This window comes from Phyllopteryx taeniolatus, unplaced genomic scaffold, assembly GCF_024500385.1.
Source record: "Phyllopteryx taeniolatus isolate TA_2022b unplaced genomic scaffold, UOR_Ptae_1.2 contig_24, whole genome shotgun sequence".
NCBI classification, from domain to species: Eukaryota; Metazoa; Chordata; class Actinopteri; order Syngnathiformes; family Syngnathidae; genus Phyllopteryx; species Phyllopteryx taeniolatus.
Window position 1 is genome coordinate 1,442,937 of NW_026903162.1, and position 9,638 is coordinate 1,452,574.

Sequence of the window (9,638 nt, forward strand, 5' to 3'; positions counted from 1 at the left end):
AACTTTCCGACGGACCCTCGTCTCCAGCACCCCTGAATAGACCTTACCAGGGAGGCTGAGGAGTGTGATCCCCCTGTAGTTGGAACACACCCTCCGGTCCCCCTTCTTAAAAAGGGGGACCACCACCCCAGTCTGCCAATCCACAGGCACTGTCCCCGATTTCCACGCAATGTTGCAAAAGCGTGTCAACCAGGACAGCCCGACAAGATCCAGAGCCTTGAGGAACTCCGGGCGAATCTGATCCACCGCCGGGGCCTTGCCACCGAGGAGCTTTTTAACCACCCCGTGTCAACCGCATAGATAGGAGAGCCCGTCTCAGAGAACCCAGACTCTGCTCCCTCATGGGAAGGCGTGTCGGTGGAATTGAGGAGGTCTTCGAAGTATTCTCCCCACCGGCTCACAACGTCCCGAGTCGAGGTCAGCAGCGCCCCATCCCCACTATACACAGTGTTGATGGTGCACTGCTTTCCCCTCCTGAGACGACGGATGGTGGACCAGAATTTCCTCGAAGCCATCCAGAAGTCTTTCACCATGGCCTCACCGAACTCCTCCCATGCCCGAGTTTTTGCTTCAGCGACCACCAAAGCTGCATTCCGCTTGACCAGTCGGTACCCATCAGCTGCCTCAGGAGTCCTACAGGTCAAAAAGGCCCGATAGGACTCCTTCTTCAGCTTGACGGCATCCCTCACCGTTGGTGTCCACCAACGGGTTCGGGGATTGCCACCACGACAGGCACCAACCACCTTACGGCCACAGCTCCGGTCGCCCACCTCAGCAATGGAGGCGCAGAACATGGTCCACTCGGACTTGATGTCCCCCGCCTCCCCCGGAACATGAGCAAAGTTCTGTCGGAGGTGGGAGTTGAAACTCCTTCTGACAGGGGATTCCGCCAGAAGTTCCCAGCAGACCCTCACAATACGTTTCCGCCTGCCACGTCGGACCGGCATCTTCCCCCACCATCGGAGCCAACTCACTATCAGGGGGTGATCAGTTGACAGTTCCGCCCCTCTCTTTACCCGAGTGTCCAAGACATGCGGCCGCAAGTCCGATGACACGACCACTAAGTTGATCATCGAACTGCGACCTAGGGTGTCCTGGTGCCAAGTTCACGTGTGGACACCCTTATGCTTGAACATGGTGTTCGTTATGGACAATCCGTGATGAGCACAGAAGTCCAATAACAGAACACCGCTCAGGTTCTGATCGGGGCGGCCATTCCTCCCAATCACGCCCTTCCAGGTCTCACTGTCATTGCCCACGTGAGCATTGAAGTCCCCCAGCAGAACGATGGAGTCCCCAACGGGAGCGCTCTCCTGCACCCCCTCCAAGGACTCCAAAAAGGGTGGGAACTGCTGTTTGGTGCATAGGCACAAACAACAGTCAGGACCCATCCCCCCACCCGAAGGCGGAGGGAGGCTACCCTCTCGTCCACCGGGGTGAACCCCAATGTACAGGCGCCGAGCCGGGGAGCAATAAGTACACCCACACCTGCTCGGCGCCTCTCACCGTGGGGAACTCCAGAGTGCAAGAGAGTCCAACCCCTCTCAAGAGTACTGGTACCAGAGCCCAAGCTGTGTGTGGAGGTGAGTCCGACTATATTTAGTCGGAACTTCTCGACCTCACACACCAGCTCGGGCTCCTTCCCTGCCAGAGAGGTAACATTCCATGTCCCTTGAGCCAGCTTCTGTAGCCGGGGATCGGATCGCCAAGGTCCCCACCTTCGGCCACCGCCCAGCTCCCACTGCACCCGACCCATATGGCCCCTCCCACAGGTGGTGAGCCCATGGGAAGGGGGACCCACGTTACCCTTTCGGGCTGTGCCATTACGATTTCATTACGATATTTTCAGAAGATTTTACGATTTTTCTTTTTTTTGTGTTGTGTCTTCTAACCAAAACGCTGCACATTTCTCTGGCGGATTACACTTCAGCGCGATTAGAAGGATGGAAACCTTTTTTCATCTGTGGGCACACAACGAATTGGCCACTTTTTTGTTTAACTCTGTCAAAGAACACAGATATTTCACAACATGCATACGTGCTTTGCATTGCGTCCTTCTTATTAATTGAACTTCATGCCCAATGTTCTTTTCCGCTACCTTGACATTTCCCAAGTCCTAAGTTGAATCCCACCTATTGGGCTACCTGCAAATATAGGGTTAATCAGGAACTAGCCGCCGATTCAATTGAACCTAAACTGCTCATCCACCAACACTGCCCGCATCCACTTGGCATGGATGCTGTTGACGGTGTTTGTCCAGGATTTGATTCGATACCCATTGGGCCAAATTCCGTCCAGCATTAACCGCTTTTTGGTGGTCGAGAATGTTTTTTTGTTGTTTTGTTTTGTTTTTGTATTTTGCTAAAGTGAGCATGGTGGGACCATGTGTCACTTTATCAAAAGGAGGGGTGATGTCTGCAGTGTTTTTTTTTTTTTGGAGTGGTTTCTTTTTTTTTTTTTTTGGTTTTGTTGGTTTTGTTTTTGTCTTGTTTTGTCCTCTGGAGTACAAAGCCAGTGGATTGTTTTATTTTTGTGCTTGGCAGCACAAGTCGCTTCACGCGTTGCATTATTATGTTTGACACATAACTGATTGCCACAAAATCTGAATTTAATCACTTGGAGCCAATTTGGCAGGCTACAAACACAGCACCAATATTAGCATTATTACAGAGATACATATGATGATTGTTTTACAAACATTTAATGTCTACAATTATGAACTAATTATGGATTATTCAGCTATTTGGGTTGACATATGAAACGATATAGACTAAATTGTGCACATTCGTCATTAGGTCAACATGGCATGATATGATGGCTTTCCACATACGGTATACATGTTAAAAATTACACAAATTACAAGACTTGTAGACAATAGAATGTTAAAGCGTTGAAAAAGGCACACGGGCCTTACTGAAATTCTTAGCTGATAGTGGCATACAGTCAGCAAAGATACATTTTAACTGTAAGTTAAAGTTTTAAACCCCAAACTTCAGACAGAAATCTAATGATGGTACAGATGTTATGTTTTGGGCATGACAAATTATTGCAGGTCCTGGACCAGTAATGATGCCTAACTGACTGTGTCATTGGCATCCCTTGGACAAAAAAATGCCGGGGCAGATTTTATCCAACGGAGGAAAGTCCTTTGATTTCCAAACGACTCAAAACCCTTCCCGCGTTATTAACTTGACCTTGTGTTGACACAGGTTTTTTGGGGAAGGAAAAGTACTTAGCTGAAGCTTTTATTCCACCGAAACTTTCGTCATGTGACTCGAGCACTTTTGATGTGTTTACATTTAGTAATGTTTTGATTATCAGTCTCCAAGATAATAATAATGATGATAAGGAGTTGAACCATACTGACTCTATACTAATCATTTATATCATGAAATAACGATCAATGCGCTTACAAAATACTGTCTAGATATGGTAGACATGTTTAAGTAAGAATTTAAGTAATTGGTAGTAGCACAATTGACTGAAATTATTCTCAGAATTTTATGGCAAGTCAATTAAATTAAGTCAAGTATATATGAGGATGCGTGTGCGCCCTATCCCTTTTTGAGATTGTCTTTGCAGGCACTCCAATGGACTGGATTCTTTCGGGTCTACCGAGGCCAGGTCTGCCGAACAAATTGTTCAGGTATTGCACATTAACATTAACATTAATCAATTTCAGGAAACAAGTCCAATCAGCACTCCCGAGGGCAGCCGACAGACCCCTGTATGTCATCAAATCCGGAGACTTCGTGCTGATAAAGAACTTCGGAAAACCATCAGTGTTGGTAGCTGATTGCATTTGTCCAGGAGTGAAATTTCGCTCCTTTTGAAGGAATGACACCCTATGTGACCATCGTGAGTTTGTGGGAGAGGTACCCAACTCTTACTATCAATCTATATCTGTTCCCTGTATAACTTTTGTTTCTAACACCTCCTTGAACCATTCTCAAGCCTTTCCTGGTACCACTTGTGTTCCTTATGCAGTATGTCAGCTCCTGAGCTGACCGCCTTGGCACGATCCCTTTTGAAGGCATGTTCTGGTCTTGTCAACATAATGTTTATACTAGACTCATTCCTGGTTGGTCGGGTTGATGCGCCCCTATTATTTTATCAGATCACCCATATATAGACTCTACAATACCCAGTTTCCTTCATCGCAGACAGGCCCAAATCAAAGTGCATGATCCATTTTGGTTCACTGGATTCGGATCGCAGGCTTTGCTGTATAGCTTTGCATTTATGATCTGTATTGTGTTTCTTGTAGTATATTTCACATCCTGTTGTCTGGTCCCTTTTGGTGGTCCTCTTTAGTCATTATACTGTTATATTGTTTTGATTGCTCCATGCTATTTTAGTAATTTTTGGTTACTTATCGATTAGTAATGTTTAGTAATTTTCCTTTTAATTGTGATGAATAGTAGATTATGTTATAGTAACAAAAGGGGGATTCTGATTTGGAAAACGTATGTGTCATATGTATTACATTAGCTTTATGTAACCTTTGCATGTTTTATTGTTCCATGGCTCTTAGCACAGTACTTTTGTGTGTCCTTGTAAATGTGCTCAGGACTGTTTGGTCTACTCTCTGGTCTTCTCTTCTGTTCTCATTCTCTGCTTGCATCCATTCCCATAAAGAAAACTTTAAGTGCAGCCGAATGAAGCTAATTGTGTGACAATACTGTGGGAATGAGACGGGTGTGTTTCTTTTTCATGTTTTTCTTCTCTGTTTCTCTCACTTCTGTGTAACAAAGGTGATTCTTTGCTTGCTCCTCAGTAAGGGGTGACAACTTGTGACGACTTGTACCTTTTTTCCTCTTTTCAAAGATTTTTCTTTTTTCCTCGTAATAAAAACCCACAAAGACAAGATTGCTTCCTTACTTATTCTCTCAGAAAAAGATTTGCCAAAACAGGAGGCAGAGAGCCAATGATTGCTGCAATGACTGGCACTGGCAGACTGCAGAGCAAAGAGTGTGTTGACATGTCGTCCAAAAGCTAGAGGGAGTAAAAAAAAAGGCAAAAGAAGAGGAAGCTTGTGCTTGACTTGAAGGTTGGTATGTTGTTGAAGTAGAACTTTGTGGCAAATACTGTATCTGCTACCCATTAGACAGGAATCTGTCTCCAGCATGACTAGAATGATATTATGACTACAATGTTGTATGAAGCTCATACAGACCAGTGCCATCCTTTTCTACCACTTATCCTACCACTTTTATGCCGGAATAATTTTACTGTGTCACAGTGGAGTTTTAGTCAGTGATTGCACTCACCTGACTTTGGTGCTGGCAGCGTGGGGTCAGTTCCCACTCAGTGATGGTGCGAATGTGAGTGTGAATGGTTGTCTGTGTCTATATGTGCCCTATGACTGACTGGCGACTAGTTCAGGGTGTAGTCCGCCTTTCGCCCTAAGTCAGCTAGGATAGGCTTCAGCGCCCCGTGACCCTAATAAATGATAAGCGGTGTTGAGAATGGATGGATAGACAGTGGAGTTTTTAAGCTGTTGCTGTGGTTTCTTAGTATTATAATGGATATTTATTGAGAATCAGAGTCGAACAGAACAAGGTTTCTAGAGGGGAGTGAGAAAAGAAGACAAGAGACAAAGCACTAACTGTAAACAAGATAAGGAAAGTAAATCATTATATATCTAGAACAATGACACATTATATAGGAGTGTCGTATGGGGCAATTGTGCTACACCCTGTGAGGGAAGGACAGGACAAGATAGAACAGGACAAGGACAGGAGAAGAAGCATGCAGGACAAGGGTCGTGAACCCGGCTGTACAACTGAAGTGTGGTGGGAGTGGCTATGTAAATTATAAACGTCTATAGGACCAGAGAGTGAGTGAGGGGATACCCAAGCAATTCGCATATTCATGAGTTATTTGTCGCAATAAGTGAGTGGCCCCACACCCAGCGAAAAAGTCCCAGGGGTGTGTGCCTCCGAACACATGCAAGTGAATTCAGACCGTTTCGCATGCACCATGACTGACAGAAGTGATCCGTAATTGCTTTGCCTGCACCGCACAGGCTGAGGACCCCACTCAATCAATCGAGAGGTGGGGTCGGGCCCAGGAGACCACCCAAGAGCATCCTGGCGCACGGGACACGTCCCACACCGAGGGACCCAGGACGGTCCGCCGGCCCCACCGAGGCGCCCCGACAACCGGCCACCCGGAGGAGACCACAGGGACCCAATGTCCCCCACCCCTTTTCTAACATTTGCATGGGACATACTTTTGCACTTTTCCTCCAGCAGTGGTCTCCAATCTACAGTCTGGGAGCCATTTGCGGGCCATCCTCCATTTTCGTGCAGCCCGCATTTACTCAATATACCTTTTCACACGGCTTTACACTTCTCCGACAGCAGTGGTGTCCAACCTACAGCCCGAGGGCCATTTGCAACCCATCTTCCATTTATGTGTGGGCACGGTTACCGTGCAGGAGTCCAGACTGCCCCTAAATGGTTCCATTTTGCCTCTTATGTAGGATGTAAATAAGATGTAAGTATTTATACTACTATAACTGTATGATACCTTATGTAGTATACTACTACACTAATACCTAACCTACAGTCCAGGGGCCATTTGGAGCAGTGGTGTCCAACCTACGACCCGGGGGCCATTTACGGGTCATCCTCCATTCTTGTGCAGCCCTTGTTACAGCTTTTACAAAAGGTGGTGGGCCGACATGCAAACCGTGGGTGTCGAATCTTGTTACAGTGACTCACGCTTCATTTTCATCCACCAATTACATCATTCCAACCCATATCCTGAACTCAACAGGAAGTGAGCTATTACCTTTTCAAGGTAAACTTGTGGCCCCTTTTCCCACATTTGCACGAGCCATACCTGTGGTTGCGGGCCCTAATCCATTGTCCCAATACCCCAAACTGCCAGTACACCATCGGGCCGAGGTGCGAGGGCCTGATTAGAGCTGCTCGCAGCTCTAGTTTTTTATTGTTATTTTTAATTGATTGTACTCATTTTGGCGGCACGGTGGATGACTGGTTAGAGCGCCTACCTCACAGTTCTGAGGACCGGGGTTCAAATCCCAGCCCCGCCTGTATGGAGTTTGCATGTTCTCCCCCTGCATGTGTGGGATTTCTCCGGCCACTCCAGTTTCCTCTCACATCCCAAAAACATGCATGCGAGGTTGATTGAGGACTATAAATTGCCCGTAAGTGTGAATGTGAGTGTGAATGGTTGTTTGTTTATGTGTGCCCTGTGATTGGCTGGCAACCAGGGTGTACCCCGCCTCCTGCCCGATGATAGCTGGGATAGGCTCCAGCACTCCCGCGGCCTTTGTGAGGATAAGCGGCTCAGAAAATGGATTGATGGATGTACTAATTTTGAGCAGTACAATTGCCTCGTGGTTAGCGTGTCTGCCTCACAGTTCAGAGGTTCGGGGTTTGTAAGCTTCGCCCCTTCTGTGCATGTTCTCCCCCTGCTTCAGTGGGTTTTCTCTGGGTACCTCAGCCTCCTCCCACATTCCAAAATTGTGCAGGTTAGATTAATTGAAGACTCAAAATAGTCCATAGGTATGAAAGTGTGTGAATGGTTGTTTGTCTTTATGTGGCCTGCGAATGGCTGGCAACCAGTGAAGGGTGTACCCCACCTGTAGCCCAGAGTCAGCTGAGATCCAGTTCACACGTGACCCTAATGAGGACAAGCACTATAGAAAATGGATGGATGTACTTTACTCATTTTAATCAAATTCCACTCTGCTGTATATTTTCATTACATAAACAAAAAAGCAGACGAAACACATGCTGGCGTGAAAAGAGAGATGTCAAGTATAAATGGGTGTTCACACAGTGCTGCACCCTGTGCTATTGGTGCCTTGCTTAAGGGCACTTTTACAGTAGTCAGGAAGCAGATAAGCATCTCTACAACAACTGGTTGCAGGTCCTTTTGCCCAAAACCGAAATCCTTATGAATGAGCTGGCTCTATATACTGTCTTTTAAACCTTTCTTGAGTTGTTACCAAAACACCAAGATTAGGTTCAGGTGAAAATGGGAAGGCCTGAATCCAAAATATCCATCGAATATCAGCCATCAGCTAATACTTCGGGTCCTCCAATAGTGCAACTTGGTGGGATGTTTTTCTTGAGCTAACAATGCACACAACCACCTGACCATATGATGTAAGGAAAAATCATGACTCATCATATCAGGCTGCCTTCCTCTGTCATTTCACCTCAAACGCAGTGAGTGCCCATTTTAGGCCTATTAAGTGGTGGACAGGGTCAGCTTTAGTCATGCTTGTTCAGTTTGAATCACTGATGATAATATTCTTTAATATTATCTTTTTTCAGCTTTAGCTAATAACTTCACTAAATTGATAACTGTGAGAGCTGTTAGCTGTTGTTAATTTCAAACCTGACTCTTGTAGGTTGTGTAATATACTAAATGAAACAGATTTTTCCACATTACATTTGACAAGAATTTTAAACTGATGGTAAGCGGAAAAGAAACTGGATGGATGGGGCACAGTGGACGACTGATTAGCACATCTGCCTCACGATTATGAGAACCCGGGTTCAAATCCGACCTCGCTTGTGTGGAGTTTGCATGTTCTCTGCGTGCCTGCGTGGGTTTTCTCCAGGTACTCCGGTTTCCTCCCACATCCCAAAAACATGCATGGTAGGTTAATTGAAGACTCGAAATTACCCGTAGGTGTGAATTTGAGTTTGAATGGTTGTTTGTTCATATGTGGCTGACGACCAGTTCAGAGTGTACCCCGCCTCTCGCCCAAAGATAGCTGGGATCGGCTCCAGCACACCCGAGAGACGATAAGTGGTACGGAAAATGGATGGATGGATGAAGAACTTGAAACTACTGAGCCAAGGAACAAATTAAACTCCATGGATTTTATTTCTCAGAAGTAATCATCACAAAGAACCCATGTAAAGCCAAAACTTTAGGCCACTGAGATGCTGAAACAGAGTTTAGTAATTGATGCACTCTTTGTTACCGTGATTGATGAATGAGAGTCAGTGACAATAACTTGCCAGTCCATTTATTTCCTTGTTCATCCTTCGTTATTCATTCAACTCCAATACGTTTCCAAATAACTTGAATCAATGAACATAAACACGAGAGCGACAAGCTGCTACAGGTTGAGAGTGTAGTGTATTTTTGATGAGCACTTTCACAGTGTCGCGGGATTTTTATTAACTATACTATTGTTTCCATGTAAAGGCAGTTTTCTTCCCTCTGCAATATCCAATGTAATGCATGAAAAAATGCAGAAAAAAATGCATGGATGTCACATCCAAAACAACAGTGACAGAACACAGGGCTGTTGTTAGTTTGTTCTGCTTAAGATAATGACTTTCATAATATTTTGCTGGCAAAGTGCACATTAAAAGTGCTGCCGCTCCAAGCGGAGCGGCATTACTTGCATATCATTAGTCTAATAGCATAATTGCTCAAGTCATTTTTTGGTCAATATCTGCGTAACTTTACTCTCCTACCATGGCTGCATCACCGTGCCTTATTACCTCTGTCTTCAGGCGATCAGAACGCTTGTTACAGTCCAAAATCACTATTTGCCCAAATCATCTCTTTGATTTCGTCCCTGGAAATTAGTGTGGCGGATGGCAATAGACAAAGGCTCAATCGCTAGCGCAAACAAA